This window comes from Pelophylax lessonae, assembly GCF_965119305.1.
Source record: "Pelophylax lessonae genome assembly, chromosome: 1".
Classification (NCBI taxonomy): domain Eukaryota; kingdom Metazoa; phylum Chordata; class Amphibia; order Anura; family Ranidae; genus Pelophylax; species Pelophylax lessonae.
In genome coordinates this window covers 725,463,495-725,476,958 of record NC_138768.1, presented here as the reverse complement: position 1 = coordinate 725,476,958, position 13,464 = coordinate 725,463,495, and positions in this window count along the sequence as shown.

Sequence of the window (13,464 nt, the reverse complement as noted above, 5' to 3'; positions counted from 1 at the left end):
ACAGAATTGTTGACATTGTTGCAGATTTATTAAAAAAGAAAAACTGAAATATCACATGGTCCTAAGTATTCAGACCCTTTGCTCAGTATTTAGTAGAAGCCCCCTTTTGATCTAATACAGCCAGGAGTCTTTTTGGGAAAGATGCAACAAGTCTTTCACACCTGGATTTGGGGATCCTCTGCCATTCCTCCTTGCAGATCCTCTCCAGTTCTGTCAGGTTGGATGGTAACCGTTGGTGGAGAGCCATTTTTAGGTCTCTCCAGAGATGCTCAATTGGGTTTAAGTCAGGGCTCTGGCTGGGCCATTCAAGAACAGTCACGGAGTTGTAGTGAAGCCACTCCTTCTTTATTTTAGCTGTGTGCTTAGGGTCATTGTCTTGTTGGAAGGTAAACCTACGGCCCAGTCTGAGGTCCAGAGCACTCTGGAGAAGGTTTTTGTCCAGGATATCCCTGTACTTGGCCGCATTCATCTTTCCCTCGATTGCAACCAGTCGTCCTGTCCCTGCAGCTGAAAAACACCCCACAGCATGATGCTGCCACCACCATGCTTCACTGTTGGGACTGTATTGGACAGGTGATGAGCAGTGCCTGGTTTCCTCCACACATACCGCTTAGAATTAAGGCCAAAAAGTTCTATTTTGGTCTCATCAGACCAGAGAATCTTATTTCTCACCATCTTGGAGTCCTTCAGGTGTTTTTTAGCAAACTCCATGCGGACTTTCATGTGTCTTACACTGAGGAGAGGCTTCCGTCGGGCCACTCTGCCATAAAGCCCCGACTGGTGGAGGGCTGCAGTGATGGTTGACTTTCTACAACTTTCTCCCATCTCCTGACTGCATCTCTGGAGCTCAGCCACAGTGATCTTTGGGTTCTTCTTTACCTCTCTCACCAAGGCTCTTCTCCCCCGATAGCTCAGTTTGGCCGGACGGACAGCTCTAGGAAGGGTTCTGGTCGTCCCAAACGTCTTCCATTTGAGGATTATGGAGGCCACTGTGCTCTTAGGAACCTTAAGTGTAGCAGAAATCTTTTTGTAACCTTGGCCAGATCTGTGCCTTGCCACAATTCTGTCTCTGAGCTCTTCGGGCAGTTCCTTTGACCTCATGATTCTCATTTGCTCTGACATGCATTGTGATCTGGAAGGTCTTATATAGACAGGTGTGTGGCTTTCCTAATCAAGTCCAATCAGTATAATCAAACACAGCTGGACTCAAATGAAGGTGTAGAACCATCTCAAGGATGATCAGAAGAAATGGAAAGCACCTGAGTTAAATATATGAGTGTCACAGCAATGGGTCTGAATACTTAGCACCATGTGATATTTCAGTTTTTCTTTTTTAATAAATCTGCAACAATGTCAACAATTCTGTGTTTTTCTGTCAGTATGGGGTGCTATGTGTACATTCATGAGGAAGAAGAATGAACCTAAATGATTTTAGCAAATGGCTGCAATATAACAAAGAGTGAAAAATTTAAGGGGGTCTGAATACTTTCCGTACCCACTGTACATACACTTTTTTGGGATCATATTTTCTATTCCGCTATTTAATCAAAAACCTTTGGGGATCAGTTAAATTGGGGGATAGTCTGTGTTGGTACGTGTGAGAGAGATCCACCTTTCCAAGTTGTTGGGGTTCATCTCATACTTCTGAAGGTTTGAGGGTGCTGCCTGTTCCATACTCCCCCCTACTCCTAGCCTTTTAGGGGTACAAACAATAGTAATTGGGGCCTAGTGTGGTTGTGTACGTGTGATATACATACACTTTTTTGGGATCATATTTTCTATTCCGCTATTTAATCAAAAACCTCTGGGGATCAGTTAAATTGGGGGATAGTCTGTGTTGGTACGTGTGAGAGAGATCCACCTTTCCAAGTTGTTGGGGTTCATCTCATACTTCTGAAGGTTTGAGGGTGCTGCCTGTTCCATACTCCCCCTACTCCTAGCCTTTTAGGGGTACAAACAATAGTAATTGGGGCCTAGTGTGGTTGTGTACGTGTGATATACATACACTTTTTTGGGATCATATTTTCTATTCCGCTATTTAATCAAAAACCTCTGGGGATCAGTTAAATTGGGGGATAGTCTGTGTTGGTACGTGTGAGAGAGATCCACCTTTCCAAGTTGTTGGGGTTCATCTCATACTTCTGAAGGTTTGAGGGTGCTGCCTGTTCCATACTCCCCCTACTCCTAGCCTTTTAGGGGTACAAACAATAGTAATTGGGGCCTAGTGTGGTTGTGTACGTGTGATATACATACACTTTTTTGGGATCATATTTTCTATTCCGCTATTTAATCAAAAACCTCTGGGGATCAGTTAAATTGGGGGATAGTCTGTGTTGGTACGTGTGAGAGAGATCCACCTTTCCAAGTTGTTGGGGTTCATCTCATACTTCTGAAGGTTTGAGGGTGCTGCCTGTTCCATACTCCCCCTACTCCTAGCCTTTTAGGGGTACAAACAATAGTAATTGGGGCCTAGTGTGGTTGTGTACGTGTGATATACATACACTTTTTTGGGATCATATTTTCTATTCCGCTATTTAATCAAAAACCTTTGGGGATCAGTTAAATTGGGGGATAGTCTGTGTTGGTACGTGTGAGAGAGATCCACCTTTCCAAGTTGTTGGGGTTCATCTCATACTTCTGAAGGTTTGAGGGTGCTGCCTGTTCCATACTCCCCCTACTCCTAGCCTTTTAGGGGTACAAACAATAGTAATTGGGGCCTAGTGTGGTTGTGTACGTGTGATATACATACACTTTTTTGGGATCATATTTTCTATTCCGCTATTTAATCAAAAACCTCTGGGGATCAGTTAAATTGGGGGATAGTCTGTGTTGGTACGTGTGAGAGAGATCCACCTTTCCAAGTTGTTGGGGTTCATCTCATACTTCTGAAGGTTTGAGGGTGCTGCCTGTTCCATACTCCCCCCTACTCCTAGCCTTTTAGGGGTACAAACAATAGTAATTGGGGCCTAGTGTGGTTGTGTACGTGTGATATACATACACTTTTTTGGGATCATATTTTCTATTCCGCTATTTAATCAAAAACCTCTGGGGATCAGTTAAATTGGGGGATAGTCTGTGTTGGTACGTGTGAGAGAGATCCACCTTTCCAAGTTGTTGGGGTTCATCTCATACTTCTGAAGGTTTGAGGGTGCTGCCTGTTCCATACTCCCCCTACTCCTAGCCTTTTAGGGGTACAAACAATAGTAATTGGGGCCTAGTGTGGTTGTGTACGTGTGATATACATACACTTTTTTGGGATCATATTTTCTATTCCGCTATTTAATCAAAAACCTTTGGGGATCAGTTAAATTGGGGGATAGTCTGTGTTGGTACGTGTGATAGAGATCCACCTTTCCAAGTTGTTGGGGTTCATCTCATACTTCTGAAGGTTTGAGGGTGCTGCCTGTTCCATACTCCCCCTACTCCTAGCCTTTTAGGGGTACAAACAATAGTAATTGGGGCCTAGTGTGGTTGTGTACGTGTGATATACATACACTTTTTTGGGATCATATTTTCTATTCCGCTATTTAATCAAAAACCTCTGGGGATCAGTTAAATTGGGGGATAGTCTGTGTTGGTACGTGTGAGAGAGATCCACCTTTCCAAGTTGTTGGGGTTCATCTCATACTTCTGAAGGTTTGAGGGTGCTGCCTGTTCCATACTCCCCCCTACTCCTAGCCTTTTAGGGGTACAAACAATAGTAATTGGGGCCTAGTGTGGTTGTGTACGTGTGATATACATACACTTTTTTGGGATCATATTTTCTATTCCGCTATTTAATCAAAAACCTTTGGGGATCAGTTAAATTGGGGGATAGTCTGTGTTGGTACGTGTGAGAGAGATCCACCTTTCCAAGTTGTTGGGGTTCATCTCATACTTCTGAAGGTTTGAGGGTGCTGCCTGTTCCATACTCCCCCTACTCCTCATCTAGCCTTTTAGGGGTACAAACAATAGTAATTGGGGCCTAGTGTGGTTGTGTACGTGCGAGATACATACACTTTTTTTGATCATATTTCCTATTCCGCTATTCAATAAAAACCTTTGAGGATCAATTGAATTGCGGGATAGTCTGTGTCGGTACGTGTGAGAGAGATCCACCTTTCCAAGTTGTTGGGGTTCATCTCATACTTCTGAAGGTTTGAGGGTGCTGCCTGTTCCATACCCCCCCTACTCCTCATCTAGCCTTTTAGGGGTACAAACAATAGTAATTGGGGCCTAGTGTGGTTGTGTACGTGCGAGATACATACACTTTTTTTGATCATATTTCCTATTCCGCTATTCAATAAAAACCTTTGAGGATCAATTGAATTGCGGGATAGTCTGTGTCGGTACGTGTGAGAGAGATCCACCTTTCCAAGTTGTTGGGGTTCATCTCATACTTCTGAAGGTTTGAGGGTGCTGCCTGTTCCATACCCCCCCTACTCCTCATCTAGCCTTTTAGGGGTACAAACAATAGTAATTGGGGCCTAGTGTGTTTCTGTACGTGCGAGATACATACACTTTTTTTGATCATATTTCCTATTCCGCTATTCAATAAAAACCTTTGGGGATCAATTAAATTGCGGGATAGTCTGTGTCGGTACGTGTGAGATCCACCTTTCCAAGTTTTTGGGGTTCATCTCATACTTCTGAAGCTTTGAGGGTGCTGCCTGTTCCATACTCCTCCTCCTCCTCATCCATCCTTTTAGGTGTACAAACAATAGTAATTGGGGCCTAGTGTGCTTCTGTACGTGTGAGATACATACACATTTTTTGATCATATTTCCTATTCCGCTATTCAATAAAAACCTTTGGGGATCAATTAAATTGCGGGATAGTCTGTGTCGGTACGTGTGAGATCCACCTTTCCAAGTTTTTGGGGTTCATCTCATACTTCTGAAGCTTTGAGGGTGCTGCCTGTTCCATACTCCTCCTCCTCCTCATCCATCCTTTTAGGTGTACAAACAATAGTAATTGGGGCCTAGTGTGCTTCTGTACGTGTGAGATACATACACATTTTTTGATCATATTTCCTATTCCGCTATTCAATAAAAACCTTTGGGGATCAATTAAATTGCGGGATAGTCTGTGTCGGTACGTGTGAGATCCACCTTTCCAAGTTTTTGGGGTTCATCTCATACTTCTGAAGCTTTGAGGGTGCTGCCTGTTCCATACTCCTCCTCCTCCTCATCCATCCTTTTAGGTGTACAAACAATAGTAATTGGGGCCTAGTGTGCTTCTGTACGTGTGAGATACATACACATTTTTTGATCATATTTCCTATTCCGCTATTCAATAAAAACCTTTGGGGATCAATTAAATTGCGGAATAGTCTGTGTCGGTACGTGTGAGATCCACCTTTCCAAGTTTTTGGGGTTCATCTCATACTTCTGAAGCTTTGAGGGTGCTGCCTGTTCCATACTCCTCCTCCTCCTCATCCATCCTTTTAGGTGTACAAACAATAGTAATTGGGGCCTAGTGTGTTTCTGTACGTGTGAGATACATACACTTTTTTTGATCATATTTCCTATTCCGCTATTCAATAAAAACCTTTGGGGATCAATTGAATTGCGGGATAGTCTGTGTCGGTACGTGTGAGAGAGATCCACCTTTCCAAGTTGTTGGGGTTCATCTCATACTTCTGAAGGTTTGAGGGTGCTGCCTGTTCCATACCCCCCCTACTCCTCATCTAGCCTTTTAGGGGTACAAACAATAGTAATTGGGGCCTAGTGTGGTTGTGTACGTGTGATATACATACACTTTTTTTGGATCATATTTTCTATTCCGCTATTCAATAAAAACCTTTCTAGGGCAAGATCTTAAATTACAGAAATATGAGGAGACCGTCAAATAAGGGCCGTGGCCTGGGTCGTGGTGCTGCTGGTAGAGCTCCTGTTGCAAGGAGAGGACATGGTCGATCTGTGCCAGCTACACGCACAAGTGAAACACCTTCCTCAAGTGTGAGTAGGCGACAGAACCTGCATCAGTATTTGGTAGGGCATCAAACGCCCCTAGAAGTGATGAGGCCAGAACAAGTTGAGGCGATAGTAGATTGGTTTGCTGCTGACAGTGCCTCCAGTTCCTTCACATTGTCTCCCACCCAGTCTACTGCAGAAAGGTCAGAGTTGGCACCTGCAGCCAATGTCCAACCGTCTTTCACCTCACCCCCTTGCAAATCAGGCCAGCAGTCTGAGCCCCAAGCCATACAGCAGTCTCTTATTCTTTTTGAGGACTCTGTCAGCAGGGTTTCCCAGGGCCATCCACCTAGCCCTGCCCCAGAAGTGGAAGAGATTGAGTGCAGCGATGCCCAACCACTTATTCCTCAAGATGAGTACATGCAAGGATCATCGCAGCACGTCTCCGATGATGACGAAACGCAGGTGCCAACTGCTGCGGCGTTCAGCATTGTGGAGACCGACAAGGAGGGCAGGGGTGAAGACTGGGTGGAAGATGATGTGGAGGACGATGAGGTCCTCGACCCCACATGGAATGAACGTCATGCAGGTGAACTGAGTAGTTTGGAGGAAGAGGCGGTGGTCGCACAGAGCCACCAGCACAGCAGAAGAGGGAGCAGGGTGCAGAAGCGGAGCGGCCGTGCCCTAGACACTACGCCCGCTACTGCCCAACGCAGCAAGGGAACGAGCGCACCAAAGTCAGCTCAAAGGAGTTCTCTAGCGTGGAAGTTCTTTAGAAAATGTGCTGATGACAGGACACGAGTGGTTTGCACCCTGTGCAATCAGAGCTTGAAGCGAGGCATGAACCTTCTCAACCTGAGCACAACCTGCATGATCAGGCATCTAAGTGCAAAGCACGAGCTGCAGTGGAGTACACACCTTCAAAACCAAGAAACGTCTCTGGCTCATCCTGCTTCCTCTTCTGCTGCAGTCTCGGCCGCTCCAGCCACATCTGTAGTGATACCGGCACCTGCCACCCCGCAAACAGACGATCTGTCAGCAACACCACCACCTGGGTCACCAACAACCATCTCCACAATGTCCCGTGGAAGCGTTCAGCTTTCCATCTCCCAAACACTTGAGAGGAAGAGGAAGTACCCCCCTACCCACCCGCGATCCCTGGCCCTGAATGCCAGCATTTCAAAATTATTGGCCTTTGAAATGCTGTCATTCCGTCTGGTGGAGACGCACAGTTTTAAAAACCTTATGTCGGTGGCTGTCCCACAGTACGTCGTGCCCAGCCGCCACTACTTTTCCAGGCAAGCCATCCCTTCCCTGCACAACCAAGTGGGGGAAAAAATCAGGTGTGCACTGCGCAACGCCATCTGTGCCAAGGTCCACCTAACTACGGATACGTGGACCAGTAAGCACGGTCAGGGGCGTTATATCTCCCTAACGGCACACTGGGTAAATGCAGTGGCGGATGGGCCTGAGGCGGATAGCAATTTGGCGCATGTCCTTCCACCACCGAGGATTGCAGGGCGCTTCAGTTTGCCTCCTGTTCCTAACTCCTCCTACTCCGCTTCCTCATCCTCTACCGCCTCCTCATCCGGACAGCGTAACACCTTCACCACCAACTTCAGCACGGCCAGGGGTAAACGACAGCAGGCAGTTTTACAACTTGCCTGTTTGGGGGACAAACCACACACCGCGCAGGAGTTGTGGAGGAGCATGGAACAGCAGACAAATGAGTGGTTGCTGCCAGCGAGCCTCAAGCCCGGCCTGGTGGTGTGCGATAACGGGCGAAATCTCATAGCAGCTCTGGGCCTAGCCGGTTTGACGCACATCCCTTGCCTGGCGCATGTGCTGAATTTGGTGGTGCAGAGGTTCCTTAAAAACTACCCCGATATGTCAGAGCTGCTGCAGAAAGTGCGGGCCGTTTGTGCGCACTTTCGGCGTTCTCACCCTGCTGCTGCTCGCCTGGCAGCGCTGCAGCGTAACTTCGGCCTTCCCGCTCACCGCCTCATATGTGACGTGCCCACAAGGTGGAACTCCACCTTGCACATGCTGGAAAGACTGTGCGAGCAGCAGCAGGCCATAGTGGAGTTTCAGCTGCAGCACGCACGCGTGAGTCGCTCTGCGGAACAGCACCACTTCACCACCAATAACTGGGCCTCCATGCGAGACCTGTGTGCCTTGTTGCGCTGTTTTGAGTACTCCACCAACATGGCCAGTGGCAATGACGCCGTTCTCAGCTTAACTATCCCACTTCTATGCCTCCTTGAAAAAACAATTCGGGCGATGATGGAAGAGGATGTGGCACAGGATGAGGAGGAGGAGGAGGATGAAGAGGTAACATTTCCAAGGCTTTCAGGGCAGTCATTCGCAAGGGGCTCCGAGGGTGGGTTCCTGCACACGCAAACGCCAGGGACGCAATTGTCCAGCAGGGGCACAGTTCTGGAGGATGAGGAGGATGAGGAGGAGGAGGAGCTGGAGGAGGAGATGGAACCATGTTCACAGCAGGGTGGCACCCAGGCCAGCTCATGGCCATCACTGGTGCGTGGCTGGGGGGATACAGAGGACACGGACCATACACCTCCCACAGAGGACAGCCTTTCGTTGCCTCTGGGCAGCCTGGCACACATGAGCGATTACATGCTGCAGTGTCTCCACAACGACCGCCGAGTTGCCCACATTCTAACTTGTGCTGATTACTGGGTGGCCACGCTGCTGGATCCCCGTTACAAGGACAACGTACCGTCCTTAATTCACTCACTGGAGCGCGATCGCAAGATGCGCGAGTACAAGCGCACGCTGGTAGACGCCATGCTGCTGGCATTCCCATCTGACAGCGGGGCCACAGTGGAAGCACAAGGCAGAGGAGGAGGAGGAGGAGGTCGCCAACGCAACCAGGGCACCGCCAGCACCTCAGAAGGCAGGGTTAGCATGGCCGAAATGTGGAAAAGCTTTGTCAGCACGCCACAACAAACAGCAGCACCAGCAGCTCAGATGGAACGTCTTAGCAGGAGGCAGCATTTTACCAACATGGTGGAGCAGTATGTGTGCACACGCCTACATGTAGTGAATGACGGGTCTGCCCCCTTCAACTTCTGGGTCTCCAAATTGGGCACATGGCCTGAGCTTGCCCTTTACGCCTTGGAGGTGCTGGCGTGCCCTGCAGCCAGTGTATTATCTGAACGGGTATTTAGCACGGCTGGGGGCGTTATAACAGACAAGCGCAGCCGCCTGTCCAGAGACAATGTGGACAAGCTCACGTTCATTAAAATGAACCAGGCATGGATCCCACGGGACTTTTCCGTACCTTATGCAGAATAGCAATGGATACCGACCTTACCCACCCATTGTTCCATTTTTGCTCTTTCTCACTCTTTTGGGGTGTACCCTCATTTAAAATTTGTGAAAAGAAGCAGTGTTGGCTACCTCGTCCTCCTCCTCAGGGCCAGATTAATGTAGGGTCTATTGGAGCTGCAGCTCCAGGCCCCTACCTTTTATATAGGCCCCGGGTTGGCCATATTCACTGTTACCGCTCTTCTGTCACTTGTAAACACAGAAGTCTGGCTTCTATGCTCGCTTCCCCAGGCAGCACCCTCAGAACCTCCCCACACAGCGTGAAGGCCGGACAAGGAGGGACAGTTGGCGATGCATGGATGTGTTTATGGGCTTCAGAGACAGCATCCCATGTTGAATTAGGCATGCATGGCTGCACCCTTCCTCCTCTGGGTGCATGGCAAGGCACGGCCCTAAGGCCCTTCAAAATCCTCAGCACCAAGCCCATGATGCTGTTAATCCGGCCCTGGTCCTCCTCCACCGCCGCTTCCACCTACACCGCCCATAGGTGTGCGCAGCCTATTGCATTAAGGTGTGCACCCCAAAGTTGAAATACACATGCATGTGTTTGCCAGCAGGGAGAGTAATGTATCGGGGCCATGTACCTGTAGGCAAGGAGAAATAGAGCAGAGCAGGTCCCAGGGAGATCTTTCCCATCTCCTCACTGGCAATGCTATGTGCCCTAGGTGATTAGGGTGTGCCCAGGCACACCCAGCACACCCTGTGCGCACGCCTATGTCACCGCCACATCCACCACCACCTCAACCTCCCTCCTACTCCATATGGGCCTCGTCCTTCAGAGATGAAGAAGAACATTGTTTTATTTTTCTGTTTTTTTTTGTTGTTTTAAGTTATTTCCCTATCCACATTTGTTTGCAGAGCACTTGCCATGCTCTTAATTACGTTTTGCTGCCATTTGCAGCACTCTAGCCCTTTCCTTTGGTGTTTTAGAGCCATTTTAGTGCCTTAAAGTTCGGGTCCCCATTGACTTCAATGGGGTTCGGTGTCCGGGAAAAGTTCGGTAAAAGTCCGGGACACGGACCCGGACTTTTTTTTAAAGTTCGGCCGAACCCGTCGAACACGGACATCTAGGTGTCCGCTCAACCCTACTCATAAACTAACCCTATTCCTTGTGTTTCTGTGTATGTAAAACTGATGCTTCTGTGTATCTGAAACTGAGCAATGAAATAACAAGTTTAAAGTGGCAAGAAGTGCAAAGTCAGGAAATCTGTACTCACTTTCAACCGCAAAGCTGCACCCTGTTTTCACGTAGCTTCCTAATCACTTCAAGAAAACAAATCCTTATGGACTAAGACCCCTCAGCTGTAATTACAAAAGTAATTTACTTTGCTCTATGACTACAACCTAATTTTCAAGTTCAGTGATTTGAAAAGAACTGTTGCAAATTGACTTAAAAAATATGCACCTTGTAATTTATATCATAAGTGTGAGAAACGAGTGTATTAAAAGTGTAATTAAAAATCAATTCAATAAAAAAGCTGTGCATGATACTTATAACGTTAAACACAATCAGCTACTTAAATGCCAGTCAGTCATTTTTCCCAGGTGAAGTTTGTTATAGCTGGCTTGGAATACATTAACCAGAATGTGTCATATATACAGTATAGTACTCAATGTCTCTATGAAAATCAACAAAACAAAATGTAAAAGGAACCTTGTTTTATGATAAAAATAGAATTTGTTAGATACTATAAATATATGAACCAAACATCTATGATACAAAAATTAGATTTATAGTAGAATATTGATTTCTGCATATTCAAGTATTCATGCCCCCATTATTTAGATTAGGGATGGGCCAAACACCCCCTGTTTGCTTTGTGCCAGAACTCGCAAACATTCTGACCCAAACCCCATTGAAGTTTTTGGGACCCAAATTTGAAACATCCAAATTCCCCATTTTGAAGTCCCACAGTATATGCAAGTTATTGGCCTAAAAAAGTGTATGGGTGCCCTGGTACTGCCCTAGGGGACATGTATCAATGCATATTTTTTTTTAAAGATTGTTTTTACAGGAGCAGTGATTTTATTGATGCCTAAAGTGAAATAAAAAAAATGAGAAATTTCTTTAAATATAGTGGCTGAGGGACCCCTTTAGTCAGCATGTAAAGTGGCACATCTGTACCATGTATAAAACCTGCTGCAGCAAAACTGACATTTATAAAGAAAAATTCAAAAGAAATATTGCCAGCAATACAATATCATTGCCTGCAATGCAAAAATGTAAAAAAAACATTGACAGCTGATGACTTATCTGTTGGGACACCACGGCCGTCTTCCTGGCTTGCTCTTTAACTATCAGCTGTTCACTGTGCCCTGATAGGGCAAAGCTTTGCCCAATCGGGGCTTAGAATGCACTGTGCAGCGTTGCGTGAACCATTCACCCATGTCTAATATAGGTGAATGCAATCAAATGATCACAAAGATGAAATTAAAATTGCATTGTAATCAAGGTAAATGTATGTGCAAACACAAAAACAGTATTCATAGATCAGGGCAAATGTTATTAACTAATTTCTGGTAAAAATATTAAAGTTTTAGAGCAATAGTACCCTGGCAGTCAGTAAACTTAAAAACATGTTTTTGGATATATGTGGAAACTAATGGACTGGGATATCCCCTAGGCCTAGAGTCTTAACTATTGTGTAGTTAAGTGGTTTGATCTTGCAAACAGAGGTACTACCCCTGGCCTCATCCACCTCTTGAAATCCCACTACTGCTATCACAGACGATCCCTGGGGGTCAGGGGTTTCTGCCCCCCTGCCGTGTTATTTACAATTTTACATTTTAAAAAATGTGTTACATAGTTGTCAGATACATTGGCATGGCAAAATTAGCAGTATATTACAGTGTATAGCAAAGCAAACAGGCAAACAAAAATAACAAAGACCAATGTGCCTAGTGAGTCATTCCCATGCATTTAGATCCTCTACCAACTCAAATAAATACAGGGGGCAGACCAGTGAGAGTAAAACAAAGGGGGGGGGGGTTGAAGACAGGGAAAAAAGGAAGGTGGGAGAGGCCTCATTCCCCACTGTTCCTCCACTGTTCCCTCGTCATTTGTTTAATCTCCAAAAGCTCTGGGTTTATCAACATCTCTTTGAAATGAGTCATCATCAAAATCGGCAGCCTTTTAATAAGGAAGTAACAGTATTGTAATGTACTGTCTCCCTTTTTTGTAAAGTGATGTGTAAACTGTTGGTGCAATATAATAATAAAACATGTTTTAGTTGAACACAATAGATGCATAGGAGGAGCATGTTTTCAATTCACTTAAAAGAGGATTTAAAAAATAAATAAAATTTGGCTAAACCCACAAGTGCTTTTTTAACCACTATTATTCCTTTATATTTGGCTTTTTTTTTTTTTAATAATATTTTTTATTTTGTTTTGCAAACATACAAAAGATAATGCAGCCTTAGACGAATATCAATAATATGGATAATACAGACAATAAGAAGTTAGAGATGTTCCAACAAAGGCATAAACAGTAACGTGGGTATAAGTTCAATGAGTGGCAATGTTACCATTAACAGAGATTTTAAAACAACAACAAATACGGGATTTGGTATGGCACTATTGAGTCAAGTGGGGTTTATTGGCACCAAAAATGGAGTAATTCCAAATGACTGGGTTCGTGCCTGACACATGGAAGAGCAGCAGCCACTCCCCCGGCATCCCAATGGGAACATAGTCGCCGGGAGAGAGGCGCCCCCCCTCCCGTGGTATGCACGAAAGGCGTTTCTATGTATTTCAGTGGAAATATTTCCAATGTTGCCAAGCTCTACTAAATTTGGGGAAGGAAAGGAAGTTGTACGCCAAGGAATCTTTCTAGGTTATAGTGTGCATTAACAGTTTCAACTACTTCTGAGAAATTAGATATATCAAGGGTTCGCCACCTACGTAGAATTAGCATTCAGGAGGCCAGGAGGATATGCAAGACCATCTGTCTGTAGTGTACCGGGTAGGCATCAATACCCAGATTCAACAGCGCCAGTTCTTTCTTAGGTGGATGTAAAATACCTGTACATTCGGCTATGCAGCTGAAGACCCTGTTCCAAAAGCTAGTTAGCGAAGAGCAGTCCCAAAGGACATGAGCAAGTGTACCTGTGTGACCACAGTCCCTCCAACATAGATTCGAGAGGGATGGGAAGACTTTTGCTAACCTGTACGGGGTGTAGTACCATCTATTGGTGATCTTTAACATCATTTCCCAGTGGGA